Below are 22373 nucleotides of genomic sequence, written 5' to 3'. Positions count from 1 at the left end.
TCAGAGAGTCAGAGAGCAAATCAATCTGTACTTGTTTGAGCTGCTGAATATTTGTTGTCTATGTTGTTTCTGACTTATGGAGACCCTATCACAGGGGTTAATTGGCAGGATTTTTTCAGAGGAGGTGTCGCGATACAAAACAAAACAAGAAGAGTTAACAAATGTTTATTAAATGATATTTTAAACTCAGAAACACTTAACTTCAGTGTTTCAACCAAAAGTAAATGTCTTTGCTTCAAGAAAAGCACTTTAGCAAGAACAGAAAGATAATCCGGATTATCTAGCTTGATAATCCGGTACAAATGCAACCAAAACGTTCACTGGAGCAAGCGCCACGCAATTCTATGGCATAGAGAGTCAGGGAAGAGCCAAACGCTCTCAAGTAAAGAGTACAAACGAAACCGTTGTCAAAAGCCAAGCCAAGTTCAAAAGCCAAAAGAGGAGCCAGAAACTCCAAACCAGGAGCAAACGCTGTCGTCATCAGAAAGCAGACCGGATTCAGGAGCCAGAAACGCCAAGCCAGAAACACCAAGTCAGCAACGCCAAAGCAGAAATGAATGCTGTTGTCGGGAACCAAACTGGATTCAGGAGCCACAGGAAACCAGGAACGCCAAGTCAGGAATGCCAAATCAGGAACGCCAAAGCAGGAACGAATGCCATCATCAGGAATCAATCCAGATTCAGGAACACGAAGCTGTACAGCCAGGACCCAAGGAGACAGGCAGCGACAAAGCAATGTCCCAAAACGACACCTTGCCTTCTGCAAGGAACCTTCATTTCCAACTCCACTTTTAACTTACACCTCGGAGTCTGATGATGATGAGGCCTCTGCCCTGTCATCATTATCCACAGCTGATCTTGATCTCATATGTGAACCTTGCCCATCAGCCCTCCAACTACTCCATCTTTGTTCAAGACTTAGATCTCCCCATGTCCCTGGCGTATCAGCAGTTTACCAGTCTTCTGATACACTCTCAGAAACTGGTTCTGCACACACATTCACTTGAGTCCAGTCTGCAGTATCTTCCATCCCACTCCCAGACCCATCATCCCCAGAAAAACCCTCAAACGTTTCATCTTCCGTGGGAGCAGTAAGTATTTCCCAAATCTTCTTCCTTTCTCTTTCCTCATCTGACTCTTGCTCCCGAGTAGACCTCTTAGTTCCTCTACTTTCTGTTAACGCATCATCTTCCAGCATTGACTTTTCTTCACTAGAGAATCCTTCAAACGTTTCATCCTCAGAAGGAGCCATAAGTATTTCCCAAATTCGCTTTACCTGCTGTTGCTCATCAGACACCTGCTCACCATTACCCCTTTTCCTCTTACTAGCAGTAGTACCAGAACTGCCCCTTGGCCCAACTACAACAGGAGGTTTGCTATTGGGGGGGTGCAAGATGACTAAAGACTAAACATCAAATAGGTGTTCCAGGAGGCAAAAACTGGCCTTTGTTCCCACCAAAGCTGCCCATCTCCAGTCTCGATGTATCTGCAAGTGTAGCACAGGAAGCCAACATCTTTCTCAAAGTCCACTTTCACTGTCCTAGTAATCGTAATTATTTATATCCCATATTCCTCACTTAAACAAAACTCCAAGTTGTGTTTGTCTTGTCTTATTTGTGGAGCAGATAACGGTCCCGTAAATGTGTTATGTCACAGTGTACATTCCAACAACACATCTCTCTGGGGGTATCCATTGGGGAGTAGGTGTGACTTGGGTCTTTGTGCCATGTATTGTGTGAAACGGCTCCTCCGCCCTCAAAGAAAGACCCAGAGCTCAAGGGTCAACGTGCTACATGTTTCCTGAGTGGCACTTCCTAACATTCATGGGTTCCTGCGGGTATAACAATTCCCAAACTTGATTTCAATGAGTCTTCCCACAAGCCAAGTGGGGCCAGGCAGCAGGGAAACCAGAATGCAAGTTTGATTGTCACGGCCAAAGCATTTGATCTTCCATCAAGTTAACCCAGTTCTTAATAATTTGGTCTTGGGTCTTATGTAGGTAAGCTTTGCTCTAGGCCAGAGCTTTCCAAACCTTCCATGTTGGTGACACGTTTCTTAGACGTGCATCCTTTCGCTATGTGATAATTCAGTTTTCACTAGCAAACCAGAGATTAAACCAAACCCTTTTAAGAGTTTTAAACAATATACGGTACATGTATTATAAAATATATATTATTCATTAAGTTTCATATAATCTTTTTAATGAATAATTTTAATGAATAATTTTTTAAGATTATATTAATTATATTATTATATAATTATAATTATATTATATTAATTTTTTATGATTATAGTGAAGCATAATACATTGAAAGTGATGGAACAATATATCGATAGAAAAGTGGGAAAATATCAAGAGGAGAAATAATCATAGGAATAGAGGTAAAAAACAGAGAAGAGAAAGAGAAAAAAAATAAAATAATAAAATATATATTTAAAAAAAGTTTCATATAATCTTTACTGTATAAACAAAATATGGAAGTTTTTCCTTTGCACTTCTTGTGTAGTTTCCTCTGTAGCCGCTCCCATGTAGTTCATCACAAACATCATTGTCAACAGATTTACTTAATTAGAAACCTACCCATTTTAATGGTAATTACTGCAACTCAATCAACAAATTGTACAAACGAGTTATAACGAAAAGCACCAGAACTATACTTCTATAGTGATTAAACCTCTCTGGATATTTTTAATGATGCTGGATGGCCATCTGTTGGGAAGGCTTTGACTGTGCCTTCCTGCCTTGCTGTTGGGGTTGGACTAGATACCCTTTGGGAATGCTTTCCAACTCCAGTTAAGTATAGACTGCCTGGAGGTCCAGAGGAGTCTTCTTCTCTGGAGGTTTGCAAACTGAGGCTGGATGGCCATCTGTCGGGAAGGCTTTGACTGTGTCTTCCTGCCAGGCATCCTTTGTTTGTGGGAGTTAGTGTGTCCAAACACACAGTTTGGAAAATACTGCTCTAGGTATACATAATAGGTTGGAGGATATTCTTAACAGAGAATTTGAAACTGCATTATATGGTCAGTGTAGAATCTATTCTATTCTATTATACGGCAGTGTAGATGGGGCTAAGAAGCAGACACACATTTTTAAAATACAGTCAATCTGTCCTCCTTTTTCATGATCCAACTAAGAGCCTCCGGTGGCCTAGGGGATAAAAGCCTTGTGACTTGAAGGTTGGGTTGCTGACCTGAAGGCTGCCAGGTTTGAATCCCACCCGGGGAGAGCACGGATGAGCTCCCTCTATCAGCTCCAGCTCCATGTGGGGACATGAGAGAAGCCTCCCACAAGGATGGTAAAACGTTAAAACATCTGGCGTCCCCTGGGCAACATCCTTGCAGACGGCCAATTCTCTCACTCCAGAAGCAACTCTGGTTGCTCTAGACTAAAAAAAAAAATTAAAAATGATCCAACTCTCTATTTTGGATAATGTGCCAAATGGTCCAGCTTAGGACATTCCACATAGTCTTAAAGTCCAGGTATTTAGGGCTGCCTCTCTCTAAGGAGTGAGATTAATAACAACACTAGGTTTGTTAAGAAAGTGAAAGGAAATTGTAGGTGAAGCTATTTAGAAAAGTTTAAAAGGGAGGAAGGTACCTGGGCCCAACTGTCTGGCTACTACCATTAACATCCAAAAATATAACACAAACTTTAGGAGGCATATTTTCCAACCTGAAAGCAGCTTTTTCTGCCAATTCCATTTGTCGGAGCCATTAAATAGAAAGGCTGCCATGAAGGTGGGATTCAGGAACACCTTGGGGTCATTTTGAGCCTCATGTTCCGCTGTTGAGCCTGAAAGAAGTCTGCAAAGAAGGGAAGTCACTGGAATGCTGCCTGGAATCTTTCACCCTTTTTCCGGCCATAACAACAAGGACTTCCAAGGCTCACTCTATACACCGGCCAAGTGAATGGAAATAGCAATAAATGGCAAGCCTGCCAGAAGTAGTTGTCGGGCTTCTTGTGTGGCCAGTGCCATAAAGGCTTTGAATTGGCCATTGACTTGGTATGCAAAGTGAAAAATAAAAGCTGAAGTGGTTACAGAGATCCAAGTGCACTGTTTTATAAGGCGCCTGTTGTTTATATTTTTGCTTTTCCCAGAGGAAGAAACTCTGTAACATTGTCCTCAAATGCTCCTTTTATAGTGAGCAATCATAGCTCGACGGGACACTAATGCTGAAATATAGAGCTTGAAGAATCTTCCTTTGATAGAAATACATCATGAACTACAAATCCCAAGACTCCATAGGATGCAGCCATTGCCATTAAAGTACAGTAGAGTCTCACTTTTCCAAGCTAAACGGGCTGGCAGAAGCTTGGATAATAAAGAGGGATTAAGGAAAAGCCTATTAAACATCAAATTAGGTTATGATTTTACAAATTAAGCACCAAAACATCATGTTAGACAACAAATTTGACAGAAAAAGTAGTTCAATACGCAGTAATGTTATGTTGTAATTACTGTATTTATGAATTTAGCACCAAAATATCACAATGTATTGAAAACATTGAGTACAAAAATGAGTTGGATAATCCAGAACGTTGGATAAGCAAGTGTTGGATAAGTGAGACTCTACTGTACTCAACTAATAAGTAACTGATACAAGATTCCAGCCTTCATAATGGAAGAGAAACTTCCAAAGGCTAATAAAGCAACATATTTTAGGTTTACCCCTTAAATCCAAAACATGTGGGCGACTATAGCGTACAAACACAGTGTTTACAATAAATACAACTAAACAAAATACGTACAGTCTGTTTCAGGAAACCTGAATGAACGTCAAAGTCAACCACAGTTACTAATGACGAGAAAGACACTGGCTAATACGATATACAAATAACCAAGAAGTCATGCTTCTCATCTTGAAGGTTGCCTGCATTTGCTTTGATATGTTCCTTCCTTTGCTATTTTGTGGCCAGAATGAATCTGGCAACGCTGAAATGCAACAGAGTCCACCCGATTGTAGAAAAGATCATTTCCGTTTAGATCAGTCATGTAAACGAAACAAAATGGGTTAATGCCATTGCAGTGATTTGTTTGGATTAAGCATAAGTCACACACACGTGGAGCAAGCTCTCCACTTTCATAGGAGTTATAGCCGTGTTGCTGTCACTGTGAAATAATAATTCTTTGTTCAGATAATAGCCAATGGTCATTCTGACCAGGAAACTTGCAATAAGTGATTTGTGCAGGATGAGAAACTGTTAGGGAATCTTGGCAGGAGAACAGAGGTATTATTAAAATGCACCAGGCACATGTTTTTTAATCCATGGTTTGGAAGGTACAAATGTTGGGGTACCCAAATCTGGCAGAAAAAGAGGCTTCTAAGGCCTCTAAGGTTCAAATCCCGGGAGCGGAATGAGCACCCGCTGTTAGCCCCAGCTCCTGCCAACCTAGCAGGAGTAGATCAATAGGTACCGCTCTGGCGGGAAGGTAATGGCGCTCCATGCAGTCATGCCGGCCACATGACCTTGGAGGTCTACGGACAACGCCAGCTCTTCATCTTAGAAATGGAGATGAGCACCAACCCCCAGAGTCACTCACGACTGGATTTAACGTCAGGAGAAAACTTTTACCTTCACCTAAGTCCTCTTCTACACTGCCATATAAAATCCAGATTGTCTGCTTTGACCTGGATTATATGACAGTGAAGACTAATATAACCCAGTTCAAAGCAGATAATATGGATTATCTGCTTTGATAATCTGGATTATATGGCAGAGTAGAAGGGGTCTTAGTCTACTCCCCAGTCTTGTTCTTCACCCAGATTTCTACCGATCAGATAATTGTTTTAGCAACCACCTCATCGGAATGACAGGAAACCTGATTCAGTTTGAACCATTTGTTTCATTTGAAGAGTAATTTTCATGCCAAAAAATAAAAAAAACTGATCAGTTGCTCATCTAGGGAAGTCAGGGAAAGAAAACTTGTCATCAGGAAAAAGATGAGAAAGTCCCCACCCTGTTTGGTTTTGGTTAAGAAGGAACCCTGGAGGGTCTCCAAACCCAAGTTTCCTTCCTCAAAAGCCCTGCCTACGTCAGATCTAGACCTTATCACAAAGAGACACAAAAAGACACTTTTGGAAACACGCACCGTGTTGAAGAACCTACCTATAGCATCCAACTCACAATGATGCAACTTCCGATGGGAGTGCACCGGAATCATGACTGGCCATCATTTTTGTAAAGGGGAAAGTATGCAGGGAAAACCAGGATGTGACTGACAAAGAAGGGCAACACTAAAGAGAGAGAGAGATATTTCCATTTCCTATTACGTTTAATAATACTTTAGGAAATGTAGAAGAGTTCAAATAACAGATTCTTCCTATTAGATTCGGCACCTTTTTAGGGGATTGCAGTGTAACTCAAGGAACAATCATAGGGCAGAGAAGACGGAGGGTTTTCTCTCTCCATCATGAACAATATTAGAACTGTCATGTCATCCAATGAAACTTGGTGGTGGGAATTTCAGGTCAGAGAAGATACGTATTTCGTACTAATCTCTGAAATTCACAAGATGCAGTGATATAATATAGTTGGAAGATATACTAGTTGCTCTATTTACACACTGTTTGTCATATTTTGCCCAACTGTTAATTAAGAATCAAATGTGTTCTTGCCTTTCAGGATCTCAGTCAATAAGACAAAAAGGAACTAGAAAACATTTGCTTGCCCATGGCCATAACTATATATAGTTTTGGAAGAAATGTTATATATAATTTTAGATACTGTGGGGACATGAGAGAAATCTCCTGCTAACACATCCAGGGCAACGTCTTTGTAGACGGCCAATTCTCTCACACCAGAAGCAACTTGAAGTACCTCACAACCTCTGAGGATGCCTGCCATAGATGTGGGTGAAACGTCAGGAGAGAATACTTCTGAAACATGGTCACACAGCCCGAAAGACATACAACAACCCTATGATCCCGGCCATGAAAGCCTTCGACAACACATTCAACTTAAAGTATGTTCTCAATCCACTTATGACATGATAAAAATGCATTTCATTGCCAAATATTCATAATAACCTAATGTTAAACACATTGCACTATTTAACAATTAGGATTAGTTTCACATCAGTTCTTAACTTCTTGCCTGATTCTCCGGGGTGTCTTTTTTCAGTATTACCCCCATTTTTTTGGCTGAAGTCCTTTCAAGGATCTTTTGAGAAAACAGAGTAAGAGCAATTTCGCTGGCCACTCATAAATGCACATTAGTCAGTTTCGACTAATGAATTTCATCCTGGCAGTCTGCAGGACTTAATTTGCTTTTCCCCGTTCAGACAAAATATCTGAAAGTCCCCTTATCTAATAATTGTGATATTTCCAGAAGCTGGTGTTCCGTGAAACCAGCGGATGACATCATGTGCTTTTATCTGTGCCACACATTTCCATGGAAGATAGGAAAGAGATGAAAACATCCTTGGTGTTCTTTCTTTCTTTCTTTCTTTCTTTCTTTCTTTCTTTCTTTCTTTCTTTCTTTCTTTCTTCTATCCAACTGATTTTTATCCAACTGCTAGAACTATGCATTGTGGGTTCAGTCTCTCTTTAACACATATACCGTATATACTCGAGTATAAGCTAACCCAAATATAAGCTGAGGCACCTAATTTTACCACAAAAAAACTGAGAAAACATTGACTCCAGTATAAGCCGAGGGTGGTAAATTTCAGAAATAAAAACAGATACCAATAAAATTACATTAACTGAGGCATCAGTAGGTTAAATGTTTTTGAATATTTACCTAAGCTCAAATTTAAGATAAGACTGTCCAACTCTGATTAAATCATTATTCTCATCTTCTTCAATGTATATTTGCTTATGTATCCTTTTAATAATAATAGAGTAAAATAATACATGTAATAAAAATAATAAATACAGGAAAATAATACATGTAATAATAAATAGAGTAAAATAATAAATGCAATAATAATAATATCAGAGTGAAATAATAAATGTGTTAATAATAATAAAAATAGAGTAAAATAAATGTAATAGTAGTAACAATAATAGAGAAAAATAATAAATGTAATAATACCAATAATAATAGAGAAAAATAATAAATGTAATAATACCAATAATAATAGAGAAAAATAATAAATGTACCATACATTCTCGAGTATATGCTGACCCAAATATAAGCCAACCAGAACCCTCACCCGAGTATAAGCCGAGGGGGGCTTTTTCAGTCTTAATAAAAGGGCTGAAAAACTAGGCTTATACTTCCTTGGAGGCTCCTTCCTTGGAGGCTTTTAAGCAGAGGCTGGATGACCATCTGTCGGGGATGCTTTGAATGCGATTTCCTGCTTCTTGGCAGGGGGTTGGACTAGATGGTCCAACTCTACTATTCTATGATTCTATGATTTGAGTATATACAGTACATCAAGATTTGTTTCTCTGCAATATCCCTGAAGAACAAAACACGTAGGGATCAAGGTCCCATAGACACTTGTTTTAAATAATCTGTTCTTCCAGGAGAAGGAAACCCACCATGAATGCTTCTTCGTGAGTTACAGATGAGATACCAAACAGGCAGATTAAATAGGAGTCCAGTGTCTACACCCAGGGAAGTCATGCTTCCCCTCTATTCTTCCTTGGTCAAACCACACCTGGAATACTGTGTCCAATTCTGGGCACCACAATTGGAGATGTTGACAAGCTGGAATATGTCTAGAGAAGGGCAACTAAAATGATCAAGGGTCTGGAGAACAAGCCCTATGAGGAGCGGCTTAAAGAGCTGGGCATGTTTAGCCTGCAGAAGAGAAGGCTGAGAGGAGACATGATGCAGGTCATAGATCAAGATGTGAGGGAGAGGAAGTCATAGGGAGGAGGGAACAGGCTTGTTTTCTGCTGCCCTGGAACCTAGGGACACAATGGAGCAATGGCTTCAAACTACAGGAAAGGAGATTCCACCTGAACACAGCAATGGAACTCTCTGCCCCAGAGTGTGGTGGAGCCCCTTCTTTGGAGGCTTTTAAGCAGAGGCTGGATGGATTTGTTGGGGGTGCTTTGAATGCGATTTCCCTGCTTCTTGTTTGAATGGGGTTGGACTGAAAGCCCACGAGGTCTCTGTCAGAGTAATAGCAGAGTAATAGCAGCAGTTGGATGGAATCAGTGGAACGCTGAACGAAGAGACACCCAGAGACATTGGTAAAACTATATACAAGTTTTACTGTAAGCAGTAATAATAAAGACAAACAGACTTGCAGACAATAGACACAGGACTCTCACTCTAGGCAGACAGAACAGAACTAAACTGATGCAATCAGTAAAGCATACACACTTGTGTCTGGACACTCCCCAGTTCCAGCCACACATCAAGGTCAACATAGCTTCTTAGTAATTAACTCTTTACAGACTATAGTACACTCTGGATGATGCAATCAGTATGCAATACAAACCAAGACACAAATTGCATTTAAACACTATCTATACACAAATCCCACATTAACAGTCTCTTCCAACTGCTTTGCAGTCCAGAATTACAGATGTGTCGGCAACTGGGGCACAGGAGGATGACACCTCCATCCACCTCTCAGACCAACCAGAGGGATGCAACAATCAGAAACAGGACCCTTGTCACAATCTCTTGTTGCAGCCCTGGTAACTGGTGTAAGGGGAAGGAAACCTTTTCCTCCAGATCCCAATGGACAGCTGAAGAGATCTCCATTACTTGGTGCCTGGTAAGGCAGACAGATATGTGGGAGTCACGTCAAGAGATGATCCTGAGGGCCTTTCCACACAGAATATCAAGGCAGAAAATCCCACAATATCTTTGAATTGGTATCCGAGTCCACACTGCCATATATTCCAATTCAAAGCAAATCATGCGGGATTTTATTCAGCTATGTGGAAGGGGCCTGAATTAAACATCCATAAAACTGAAGGTGATGTAGAAAGTAGGACTTTTAATTTAGTAACTGAAGAGGCCAGTGGCCACCTGCGCCTTACTGAGACATCAAATTAGATCTCCCAGAGGATTTTTCAGCCAGGATCCGAATGGTCCAAGGGAAGTGTGGGTTTGGGAGCTGCAAAGTTTTGTGACTCAGCAGCAGTTCCAGAGTGAAGATGAGGAAGGGGATTTTGGTTTACAGATGCAGGTGTCAAATGATGGGATGCAAGATGAATTTCAGAATGATGCTGTGGGGAATTCTGGAATTCAGACACAGGCTGGTTCAAAAGTACAGCCTGTTGATGAACTCCAGATGCAGACTGTCATGGATGAGAACCAAGGAAACATTCCCATGGGAAATAATGAGCTTGATCTGTCTCAGGCTCAGGTTCAGGTGTGAGAAAATGGTAATGAGGAGTTTGGCTTTGACGGTCAGGGCGGGTCTGAAGGCCCGTTGATCTCTCAGGCTGATCGTTTACAATGGAAAGGAATGCCATGGTGAAGTCTTAGATTAGCTGGGAAAAGGGAAGCCAGTGAAGGGGGAAAGAGTGCATTTTTGGGTTGCTTTTAAAAACAGTGTGTTGAACGACAAATCTTTGTCAAAGCAAATTCCCGCTTCATCAGTGTGGATGGTCTATGTTCATGCTACTCCTGCTTTGTATATACTCCTGTTTGGGAATCCTAGTAACCTTTGGGTTATTGTATCTTTCGAAATGGACTCTTGCATCTTGTCTATGGATTATTGGATTTACTGACTCTATTTTGCAACTACTTTTGGAACTATACTTCTGCCTGCTTTGATACTATATATATACTCTGCTTTTGCTCAATAAAATTACAAAAGACTATCTACTGTGTGTCTACCCTGGTGTCTACAGCAAGGTGAACTAGTCTGAGGTGCGACACAAAGGCCTCCAGAGAAAGGCAAGGTCTCCACCCCTGGTTTAGAGATTGCTTTTACCCTCAGATAGGCCTTTCCTTCAAGGTATGGGAAGGGTGATGGTCCTCTGTTCATCTCTTTCAGTACTGAGCGCCTCCTCTCCTGGAAAGCTCCCCTTGGGCTCCGATGGAGAGGAATAGAAGAAGCAAGGCCTGTGGAGGGAGATTAAGAACGCCGTTGGGCATCTAGCCAGAAAAAGAAAAACCATGTCCAACAAAAGAACAAGCAAGAGATATGGGCAAGGGAAGAAGAGGGAGGCAAAACCACCATCTGCCGACCCAATTCTCAGGATCAATGCGGTGCAGCGAATACCAGAGTCCATCCCAGTTTTCAAGAGGTTCCCAGCCATTCCGCCAAAGAAAGCTCCTCCAGGAAAACCACCTGGATGCCCCTTAGAGAAACCGCTGCCGGCCATGGCTGTCGTGGGAAGAGGGCTTGGGAAGCCACCTCCTGCAATACCACAGACTTTTGACTCATTTTCAGTAAGGCCGCTTGGCTATTTCATGCCTCAGCCACCATCAGTTAAAATGAGGCCGTACCAACCCAGAGAAACACCATCAGACGTTCTGTTTTCCCTGCCAAAGAGGCTCCTGCAACGCCAGCCCATCTATGTGCACATAGTAGCCAGGCCTTTCCAAAACGGAGGAGGATCTCTAGAGCCATAGTCCTCCTTCATATAATTATTGCTGCGCCAGAAGACACTAAGCCTAACCCTCCTCCCCTGGAAGACCTCCAAGGAGCAGCAGCCCATCCGAGAGAGGAGAATCTTTCAGGAGCAGAGGGCCAGGGAGGAGACAACCCAATGGACCACGCTGGGTAGGGCCCATCTCTTTAAGGAGGGAGAGGACACAGAGATCTCCAAAGACTACACCTACCCTGAGGACAAAAACTCTGAGGACTAAAAAAATGTATGTATTAATCATGGTCATGCTTTTAGTTAATCAAATGTCATCTAATCTAGTTTTGTCCCATTGGTTTGAACAAGCTGTAGAGCAGGCATGGGGAAACTTGGGCCCTTCGGATGTTTTGGACTTCAACTCCCAAACTTGCCTCTGTCTATGTATTGTCTGTCATTGTTGTTAATTGTATAACAGCATTAAATGTCTGCCATATATGTATTCTGTAATCACTCTGACTCCCCTCGGGGAGATAGAGAGGAATATAAATAAAGTATATTATTATATACACAGCAAACAAGATAGATATGCTGGATTTCGTATCACAAAATCAGAAGTCAAACACTTCCCAAGTGTCTAGGACTGTGTGATGTATTTTCGGATGATGCGCGCAGATCCCAGTAGGGTGGCCTTTTGCAGTTGGCAGATCGTAATTTTGTCAATGTCTATTGTTTCCAAATGCCAGCTGAGATCTTTTGCCACGGCACCCAATGTGCCGATCACCACTGGGACCACCTGCACTGGTTTCTGCCAGAGACTTTGAAGTTCAATCTTGAGGTCGTGATAGCGGCTGAGTTTTTCCTGTTGTTTTTCGTCAATGCGACAGTCACCTGGGATGGCGACATCAATGATCCAAACCTTTTTCTTTTCCACAACTGTGATGTCTGGTGTGTTGTGTTCCAGAACTTTGTCAGTCTGGATTCGGAAGTCCCACAGTATCTTTGCGTGCTCATTTTCCAATACTTTTGCAGGTTTGTGATCCCACCAGTTCTTTGCTGCTGGGAGGTGGTACTTGAGGCATAAGTTCCAATGAATCATTTGGGCCACATAGTTGTGCCTCTGTTTGTAGTCTGTCTGTGCGATTTTCTTACAGCAGCTGAGGATATGATCAATGGTTTCGTCGGCTTCCTTGCACAGTCTGCATTTTGGGTCATCAGCTGATTTTTCGATCTTGGCCTTAATTGCCTTTGTTCTGATGGCTTGCTCCTGGGCTGCAAGGATCAGGCCTTCTGTCTCTTTCTTCAGTGTCCCATTTGTGAGCCACAGCCAGGTCTTATTATTATTATTGTTATTATTATTATGATTGTTATTGTTATTGACACAACTACATTGTATGACACAGCAAACAAGATAGATATGCTGGATTTCGTATCACAAAATCACAAGTCGAAAACTTTCCAAGTGTCTAGGACTGTGTGATGTATTTTCGGATGATGCGTGCAGATCCCAGTAGGGTGGCCTTTTGCAACTGGCAGATCGTAATTTTGTCAATGTCTATTGTTTCCAAATGCCAGCTGAGATCTTTTGGCACAGCACCCAATGTGTCGATTACCACCGGGGCCACCTGTACTGGTTATTATTATTATTTATTATTAATTATTGTTATGGTTTTTGCAGAATAGCTTGAACCTTATTTTTCTTTGCCAAAATGAAAAGCCAAGGCATTGCAGCTACTGAAAAACACCAGAAACTAAATAGATCTGGAAAGAGCTGGCCTTGCAGGCTATGTATAATTGGTTGGTTGGGTAGCCTTTTTTTTAGTTCTATTATAGGTGCTTTAGTTTAATGCTGCAACTATTATCACTGCTACTTCATATTTTACACTTCCCATCGTTTTGCCGTTTTGTACTGCTGTTCATCACCTTGTCTACCATTTCAAGACAATTTAAATCTCCCTTCCTTTTCAGGGCAGCATTGCTTCAGATGTCCTCCTCCCTGCCAGTTGCAGCTCTGCACCAAGAATGGAACAAGAAAAGGAACTTGGCTGTTCAGTATTGGGAACCAAAAAAAAACCCTGATTCCTCTGCAGGAGATACCTTTTTGTATGATTTATTTGTGCAAAATTGCTTGGGGTTTTGCTGCAGAAAAAGCAGCAGATAAATCTTCAGGAACACTTTGGGTCCCTCAAATACTGAGAGGTAGGGGACCGCTTTCCTGATAATTGCACTTAATAATTTTTGCAAAAGTTGAGGCTAAAAGGGGAATTTAAATTCAAGCAAGAAGAGCAGACATTCCTGCCTCTGTCTTGTACCACTGTGCCTTCCTCTGAAATTGAGACAAATGATGCCCAGTGGGTCGCTATGGCACAAAGGGGGCTGGAACCCTGGGATCTGCAGTCAACACTTTTGCAATGTCTAGGGATGATGGGGAATACATTGAAAGAGCAGAGGAAGACTGTGTACCTGAAGACAACCCTGATCTTTCTCTAAGACTGTTTTGGAAGGGATTCTATGATGAAGTAGGGGCCTTTTCGTTGTTTTTGGCTTACACCTCATTCCTACAAAAGAGATGGTTCCCACAATTGCCAAATTGTTCATTTCAGGCTGATTTACACTACTGAAGGGAATGAACAAAAATCACTGCTGGAAACAAGGTGGGAGCCTTCCTGCCCTTGTGAAATAAAAGCCTGCGCTGTGGCGATAAGACCACAGACACTCGGGCTTTCCCAGTTGCTCCTGTTTGTTCAAACTATCAAAGAGGGAACCTTCCCATGATTAACACAAGCCAGTTTGAACCAAAATGGGTCCATGGAGACCAAACAAGTGATGCGGGCGCTACGTGATCAGATCTTTTTGTTCTTATCTGAAAGCGGGCAGATGTGCAGGCAGAAAAGGCAAGAGTTCTTTCTCCCACCCTGGACCTTCCACAGATATATAAACCCCTCAGACCTCACAACCTCTGAGGATGCCTGCCATAGATGTGGGTGAAACGACAGGAGAGAATGCTTCTGCAACATGGCCATACAGCCCAGAAAACTTACAGTAACCCAGTATGTAGCTTTATACACACATGTGTAACTATATTTTTTCACTTCACAATGTGTAATAGGTTGAAAATAACCTAGATAAGTCAAAATACTATATAGATATTAAATGATCCAACTGTATCTTTACACGGAGCTATAGTTTGGTCAGAATTATTGTTCCTAAATATCCTAGTTCTAGGTAAAGGTAAAGGTTTCCCCTGATGTTAAGTCCAGTCATGTCTGACTCTGGGGGTTGGTGCTCATCTCCATTTCTAAGCCGAAGATCCGGCGTTGTCCGTAGACACCTCCAAGGTCATGTGGCTGGCATGACTGCATGGAGCACTGTTACCATCCCACCGGAGCGGTACCTATTGATCTACTCACATTTGCATGTTTTCGAACTGCTAGATTGGCAGAAGCTGGAGCTAACAGCGGGCGCTCACTCCGCTCCCGGGATTTGAACCTGGGACCTTTTGGTCTGCAAGTTCAGCAGCTCAGTGCTTTAACACACTTCACCACCAGGGCTCCACAGTTCTACAAGGGGTTAAAAGAAAGCATTTTGATTTCACGAAGGAGATAACAAAATATTGTACAGGCAAGGGATGTTCCTACAACAGAACATTTGGAGACCGGGCCATGTGTTGTCAGAGTATGAATAGGTCAGTGTGATCCGTTGCGCTGGGCGAGGAGGGAAGGAACAAGGGGTGCCAGCCAGGTTTCCTGAGGCCACAGCTGTTGGTTTAACCTTTCAGCCACCTCAGTGAATGCAATCCTAAAATACGGATCCAAGCCTTGGTCATTTCTCTTATCAGCACACTCATCCCATCCCGCTTGCAGGTGGCTTTCCAGCCCAATTCAGTTGCTACTCACCAAAGACACACAGCACTCCATGACGCATGGGCATTGCTAACTACAGAAAAGCACCACCCTCCGCACATTCCTTTCTTCCTAGGGAGGCACTGAAAATATGCTGGAGAAGATCTCCTTTCCCCTCCTTCCTGCGTCTCCCTGGAGAAGATCCAGTTCATGCCCACTGGAGCCAAGGCCGTCCTTTCTCCTTCACAGGTTGTCATCGACACTGATCATTAAGACATTCCTGGAATTCCTGGGAGAGAGAGTTAGAAGTCAAACAGTGTGCATTAACCTGCCTGGACATGCCGAGTGAATTACTTTGCAAAGGCATCTTGGGCTTTGCAACCCCTTCCCAAGAATGTAGGCATTCTGAGTGTGAGTTATATGCCCTTGCCTGTCAGTTTGCGGTGACCCCACGGATTTCATCGGCAAAGAATGCTCAAGAGAGCAAAGCTATAATAATAAATAATAATAATAGTAATAATAATAATAAGGATCAGAAGGCCTGATCCTTGCAGCCCAGGAGCAAGCTATCAGAACAATGCAATTAAGGCCAAGATTGAAAAATCAGCTGATGACCCAAAGTGCAGACTGTGCAAGGAAGCCAACGAAAGCATTGATCATAGCTGCTGTAAGAAAATCACACAGACTACAAACAGAGGCACAACTATGTGGCCCAAATGATTCATTGGAACTTATACCTCAAGTACCACCTCCTAGCAGTAAAGAACTGGTGGGATCACAAACCTGCAAAAGTATTAGAAAATGAGTACGCAAAGATACTATGGGACTTCCGAATCCAGACTGACAAAGTTCTGGAACACAGCACACCAGACATCACAGTTGTGGAAAAGAAAAAGGTTTGGATCATTGATGTTGCTATCCCAGGTGACAGACGCATTGACGAAAAACAACAGGAAAAACTCAGGACCTCAAGATTGAACTGCAAAGACTCTGGCAGAAACCAGTGCAGGTGGTCCCGGTGGTGACTGGCACACTGGGTGCCGTGCCAAAAGATCTCAGCCGGCAGTTGGAAACAATAGACATTGACAAAATTACGATCTGTCAGCTGCAAAAGGCCACCCGACTGAGATCTGCGTGCATCATCTGAAAATACATCACACAGTCCTAGACACTTGGGAAGTGTTCGACTTGTGATTTTGTGAAATGAAATCCAGCATATCTATCTTGTTTGCTGTGTCATACAATAAAATAATAATAATAATAATACAAAATCCAGCATATCTGTCTTGTTTGCTGTGACATAAATAATAATAACAATAATAATAATAATAATAATAAAGCTCATCCTGTCCCACAGATTTGAATCGCTGACCTTCCGGTTAGCAAGTTCTGTAGCATAGTGGTTTAACCCACTGCTTCACCGCAGGTGCCTTTTAATTCCTCCCCGCTAAAAGCAGTACCTATTTATCTATTCACATCTCTGCTTTTGATCTGCTAGATGGGCAGGTGAGCTGGAGCTGTCGGCGGGTGCTCACCCTGATCCGGGCTTGAACTACCTACCTTTCAATCAGTAGGATTTTCTGAAGCACAGCGGGTTAACCCGATGTACTAAGCCCAGCCCCTTGGGGTAAGGGCTACAACAGAGCTCAGGAAACTCCATATGGAGTCAACAGGGTGATGCAGCAGCTAAAAAAGCCAATGCGATTCTAGGCTGCATCAATAAGAGTATAGTGTCTCAGTTGAGGGAAGTCATATTATACGTTAGGTCAGACTTCACCTGGAATAACCCTTTTCCCACTTAAGGGCAGCACAAGTGAAGTAGGATACTGAATGTCCACATTATTTCAGAAATTGTTTGCCATGGGTAAGAGGTTGAGAGCCAACCATGAACTGGATGAGAGCCATCCCACACTTTCCCCGTCTTGTTTACTCTCTCCATCCAGCTATCAACACAAAGGGAATAACACTGTACTATCGTTGTGTTATTGCCTTATTATACTATACTTTCATTCTTTAGTGGGGTTAATTAAATTGCATGGGATTATTTCTAAGGTTGTGTTGTCGAAGTTTCACGCAAAGGAGGAAATAAGCAAGTGGCTTGTTATACTACTTCAGTTTCAAAATTAACAGTTCAATCATTGTCAGAGATAGGTTGTGATAAGGGGAGAAAGGAAGCAATAAAACGTGTGGGGAATTACCCATATTCCAGCCCCCACATTACAAGCAATGCGCTTACACAGCTGGTCCTTAACATCACAGTGTCCAGAAACTTATTGGGTAATTTATTAGTTCCTGGACACTCATGAGTACCTGCTGAATAAGATTCCTACTCTAAATTTACTGCATCTCAGTTTTGCCCTTTGCGTTTATGTTTTTAAAAAAATGTCATCCAAATACAGGAACTCAAAGAGAATACTAGCAACTTGGAAAACAAACTGAAGTTGACAATGAAGTAAACAGTGGGAGAATTTGAACAGGAAATGGCTAAAAGCATTACTTTGAAAAATAACATTAATGTCAATTCATTAGAAGGAAACCAGATAAGAAAACTGTATAAACTATAGAAGAAAACATCATAGAGGCAGTTCTGATTGGAGTTGGTTAAGCCTGGGGAACTGGGGAAAATATCCCACCCCATATTTTCACATCATCATACCAGGTTCTGTAGGCTATTTTTCAGAAGAAAGCAATGGCAAACCATCTCTCAGCTTTATCTCTTACGAAAATGCTACGATTTCATGATATCACCATACATCACCTTCAGGGCACAAATAGAGGCATCAAATCTCTTTTTGGGTTGTTGGTTGGGAAATGATAAATTAACATGTCATCAGGACCATTTACAGAAAATTGCAGAGAGAGGTCTGGTGCCAATGTATTCAGTTGGGTGAGCCAAGCATTACCAAAGACAATGAGTCTAACTTGGGCAGGGCATGGCCGAAAGGAAGGGGAAAAGATGGGAGGAAATAAAACATGAGGACATTTGCCCAAAATTAGGGTTTCGGTGTTAAATTGCTGAACTTTTAAACAAAAATATGCAATGCAGCAAAGCCTGTAACTCTTTATGCAGAATCGGAAGGCAGCTGACAACTTTTGCAAAAGAATGGAGGGGAAATGTGGGAAATAACATACCTATTGGCCCACTATCTATCTCAGCAGACGGTTTCAGTTAAGTGGAACGCTGAATCCACTCTTGGCTTTCTCTTGGGCTTGAAAGGAGCTTTCCAAAGTGCTGAGGCCTTCAGCACCATTGGCTGGATCTACACCAGGCATGGGCAAACTTGGGTTATTTGGGGTGTTGATTCAGAAAATTACATTGGATAGACCACATCAACTCTAGTTTCTGATACACAACTTATGCCATCCAGTAGTTGCCATTTGCTTGCCCACAGAAAACCACATTTAATAATCTAGAGTTGATGTGGTTCATTCATTCCAATCTGAACCAGCACCTCAAATAACCCTAGGAACAGGCCTAAAAATTAAGACAAGGAAAAAAAAGTTTTTTTTGGTTGGACTGTTATTATCCATAGTAGTAACGGTGAGGCTGTGGACCATATTTTAGGTCTTGCGGACCACTGGTGGTCCATGGACCACAGGTTGGGAACAACTGGTTTCAAAGGAGCCTCAGGGCCACACTTTCCTTGGTTGAGTCAATCCACCTGCAGGAGTCTTTCTCTTTTCCTTACCAAGCATCATTGTCTCATCTAGTGAGTCATACCTTCTCATGATGTAGCCAAAGCCTCGGTTTAGTCATCTTGGCTTCTAAGGAGAGTCCAGGCTTGATTTGCTCCAGGACCCGTTGATGTGTCTTTTTATACTGTAAGGATAGAAAATGAAATTCTTAAGAGACATTTCTGTCTTTACATTTGTTTAAAAAAGTTGCTGATGTAAAGATTTCACAAAACCATACAAAACAGCAAACAAAAGGGGGGGAGGAACTGAACATATACACATAAATGAGAATACAGATTTGTGACATATCTAAGGAAGAAATTCTGAAGAAAACATGGAATGTCCCTGACCTACTTATTATCTCTCCCAGGAGGCAGAGACTGGATTTCCAGTGGTCTAGCAGTCTATGAGTCACATTCCAAGTCTGACAAATACTGCCAAATATTATTATTATTTGCAAGATCTAGAAAATGAGCAGAAGACTCATAGCATAAAATGGCATATAATCCATTTGAATTTATAACAGATTTGCTAACAGCAAATCCACTGTCGCTTGGTTTAAGTAGTTATAACTGAAATAACGGAGATAGGAGAGGACGAAACAAAATCCTGAAATTCCCTGTTATCTCAGGCCCATTCTACACTGCCATATAAAATCCAGATTTGTTTTGAACTTGATTATATGGTAGACTGATAATCTCGTTCAAAGCAGATAATGTGGATTATATGGCAGGGTAGAAGGTCCCTCAGGCAAAAGCAAACAGTGTGTTCTTCCTCATTAATAACTTTTGCCATCTTGATCACACTCTGAAAATGTTGAAAAGAATGCCAGGATGCTTGAAGATTTCAGTTTCCTTGCCAATCCTCCAAATTGTCGTAAATGGAAACTCCTGGCATTGTGACAAAGAAGCTGCCTCTTGTACCATGAAGTTGAATTGATTGTTGACATGTTTTGTGCAATAAAAACCACCGGTCCCTGTGAAAGCCTCTTAGCCTGCCTAGCAAAGCATGGCCTAGTGGCCACGTTATTAAGCACAAAAAAGGGGATTTTTACCAAAGTACGACTGAGTGGGTGAGGCTGCAGGAAGCTGTGATCCCATCTGGACATTGGAGTAGTTCTAACAACGGAAAATCCAGAGCAGGGGATAAATGTGTGAGGACATCTGCTTTCCTTAGGATGTTTTTGTGTTTGTGTAGTGAAGAGGAGGATGAGGAAAAGACGTCGCAGTAGTAATGCTTTCTGCCTCATGCCAAGGATGCAAAAAACAAATCCTAGACATTCTGTCTGCGCATCAATTTTATCTACAAAATAAAGCAGATGCTGCCCTCCTATGGCAACATCATGTCATGAGCCCCAACTACACTGCTCTACAATCCAGTTTCTGAATCCAGATGCTCATCTTTGAACTGGATTATACAGCAGTGTAATCTAGTTCAAATTGGATAATCTGAATTCGGAAACTGGGTTATATGGCACTGTAGATCCAGCCTCAAGGCAAAGCAACCATTCCGATTTGTTGTGTGCCTTCGAGTCTAAACAAATCTTTTAGAACTCCTTATAAAATCCAGATTATCTGTTTTGAACTAGATTATATGACCGTGTAAACTCATATAATCCAGTTCAAAGCAGATAATCTTGATTATATGGCAGTGTAGATGGGATCTGAGGGTCCACTGTACATACTTTTATTCTATGCACAAAATTATTCAAAAATACTGCATATAAAATTACACCCAGGCCCTGTGTATGAGATGCAAAACATGAAGCATAGCATTATTATTATTTTATTATTTATTAGCTGTGCCCAGCCACGCGTTGCTGTGGCGATGTCTGGTGGTATGGGAAATAAAGTATTGAGGAATTGGTGGTAGTTAAGGTAAAGGGTAAAGGTTTTCCCCTGACATTAAGTCCATTATAAATGGGTTATATAGCTGTGTGGAAGGGCCTTGAGTCTACACTGCCATATAATCCAGTTCAAATCAGATAATCTGTGGAAGAGGCCTAAGTGAGGCCTAACTTTGCCTGTCCCCTGGGCTGAGTGGGTTGCAAGGAGCCCAAGTGGGCGGAGCTTAGCCTTTTAACTGGCAGCAATTGGATAAAAACAATTATTCCTCTCCCTCTAATTAGGACTTTATTTTTCTTTTCTTTTTGTTGTATGAACGTAGAGGCATGGATGAGGGGTTGTGCTGCCAAGTTTAGTGTTTCTGGGATGTGTAGTTTTGTTGTTTTGTCCTAGGCTGAAATTTCATTACCATTTTATATATATATAGATACCCACTTTTTCTCTCTTACACTGGTATATAATCCAGATTATCAAAGCAGACGGTCCAGATTTGGTCATTTTCATGGTTTCTGTTGAAATTGTCCATGTGCTTGTGGAATTCAATGGCATCTCTGTGCAGTCCGACATGGTTGTCTGAGTTGTTTAAATAATATGCTGTGTCCAGGTTGGTTCATCAAGTGCTCTACTATGACTGACTTATCTGGTTGAGTTAATCTGCAGCATCTTTCATGTTTCTTGATTCGTGACTGGGCAATGCTGCTGCATTTGGTGGTCCCTATGTAGACTTGTCCACAGCTGGATGATATACGGTAGACCCATGGTTCTAAACCTGTGGGTCCCTGGGTGTTTTGGCCTACAACTCCCAGAAATCCCAGCCAGTTTACAGGTTGAGAACCACTGCTGGAGACTCCTGCAGAGGTGAGAGGATCCCTCTTGTCCTTTGCAGAACATAGCATTGGTTGGATTTTCTTAGCGGGTCTGTAGATAGTTTGTAGGTTGTGCTTCTTCATCAGCTTCCCTCTGGGTGGATCTTTATCTTGACTCTTGTGGCTTATTCTTGGCCTTGCAGCTCTTCTGATGTCTGTGGTAGAGTCTCCATTGGCCTGTAGAGCCCAGTTTAGGTGGTTCCGTTTCCCTTGGAGGAGGTGGGCTTCACAGATTCCTATTGCACGGCCACCAGAGCTGTAATTGTGCTTCGTTTTTGATCTGGCTGATGGTTGGAGTTTTATGTAGGTATCTATCCGTGTGTGTAGGTTTTCTGTAGACTGTGTGGCCCAATTGTTGATTGGGTTTACGGATGACTAGGACATCTAGAAATGGCAGTTTTCCTTCATTTTCTTTTTCTAGATGTCTTAATCAACCGTAAACCAAATCAATAATATAATCCAGTTCAATGTGGATGTTATTCAGCTGTGTGGAAGGGACCCCAGATTATGAACGCAGACAAATCCACATTATCTGCCTTGAACCGGGTTCTCTGACTCTACGCTGCCATATAATCCAGTTTAAGTAAAGATAAAGGTTTCCCCTGATGTTAAGTCCAGTCGTGACCGACTCTGGGGGTTGGTGCTCATCTCCATTTCTAAGCCAAAGAGCCGGCGTTGTCCATAGACACCTCCAAGGT

At 42.0% G+C, this 22373-nt stretch overlaps 1 protein-coding gene and 1 long non-coding RNA gene across 4 annotated transcripts in view; one reads left to right on the top strand and one right to left on the bottom strand.

Annotated features, from left to right (window-relative positions):
- Positions 1-22310, bottom strand: part of plat (plasminogen activator, tissue type) — a 46689-nt gene extending 24379 nt beyond the window's left edge. The window contains exons 1-4 of one of the 3 annotated variants that reach the window (XM_062961441.1): positions 21245-22310; positions 19012-19110; positions 15345-15579; positions 3674-3804 (exon numbers count right to left, since the gene is read on the bottom strand). The gene's annotated coding sequence lies outside the window, so the exon portion shown is untranslated. Of the gene's footprint in view, positions 1-3673; positions 4044-15344; positions 15580-19011; positions 19111-21244 lie in introns of those variants that run through there. The other 2 variants (XM_062961442.1, XM_008121309.3) reach the window with 2 other exon arrangements.
- Positions 9585-13540, top strand: LOC134293546 (uncharacterized). The gene is made up of 3 exons (XR_010000501.1): positions 9585-9683; positions 10917-11740; positions 13417-13540. It is a non-coding gene; the product is annotated as an uncharacterized LOC134293546 (long non-coding RNA).
- Positions 22311-22373: the final 63 nt, after the last annotated feature.

Source organism: Anolis carolinensis, unplaced genomic scaffold (genome assembly GCF_035594765.1).
Source record: "Anolis carolinensis isolate JA03-04 unplaced genomic scaffold, rAnoCar3.1.pri scaffold_8, whole genome shotgun sequence".
Taxonomy (NCBI): Eukaryota; Metazoa; Chordata; class Lepidosauria; order Squamata; family Dactyloidae; genus Anolis; species Anolis carolinensis.
The sequence above is the reverse complement of the archived record's forward strand: the minus strand, read 5'-3'. Positions and strand labels throughout refer to the sequence as shown.